The sequence below is a fragment of the Mastomys coucha genome, unplaced genomic scaffold (assembly GCF_008632895.1).
Source record: "Mastomys coucha isolate ucsf_1 unplaced genomic scaffold, UCSF_Mcou_1 pScaffold18, whole genome shotgun sequence".
NCBI classification, from domain to species: domain Eukaryota; kingdom Metazoa; phylum Chordata; class Mammalia; order Rodentia; family Muridae; genus Mastomys; species Mastomys coucha.
The window spans coordinates 77,889,544-77,890,263 of record NW_022196900.1 but is presented as its reverse complement, the minus strand read 5'-3'; positions in this window follow the sequence as shown (position 1 = coordinate 77,890,263).

Here is a 720-nt window from a genome sequence, read left to right as displayed (position 1 = left end):
GGATTTGAACTCAGGACCTTCAGAAGAGCAGTCAGTGTTCTTAACCGCTGAGCCATCTCTCCAGCCCCAGTTGTTGTTTTTAAGAAAATTAAGGGAATATTCAGGGGAAAGGTGACATTTGAGCTGAGACCCAAAGGACAATCAGTTTTGTTTACTTTCCAAGTAGAGAAAAGAAAAGGGGAGTCCTGGGGGAGAACATGCAAAGGGAGGGGAGTGTCCCTCGAAGCACCAATGGTCCTCTTTGGAGCCACATCGGCTGTTTGAGGGGACAACAGCAAGAGGAGAGAGAAGGATGCTTAGTCAGGCCAGGGAACCCAAGAGTCTTGAATGTCTAAGGATTAAGATTGATTTTGTAGATACCCAAAGACATTCCAGTGTCCCCTGAACTACAGCTTCTAACAGTGTCATCTAAGTTTTTATCTTTTGTCCCCAAAGTCCTGACACTAAGCAGACTTAGCAGCAGTGGGAATGGGGTGGAAATTGAAATTCTAAATTCCAGTCTGACAGTGCTATTTAATCCCATTGGCTGCTGCCTCTCCATAAACTAGCCTATATATGTATATGGAGATGAGCATGGGCATGTACATGTGTCACACACACACACACACACACACACACACACACTTTACTGTGCCCCAAATATGCTTAGTAGTTTTGCCAGTGAAATCCCCTGGAAGGTTTACCTCAGCCTCTGCAATGAGCAGGTTGTTGAGTCAATCA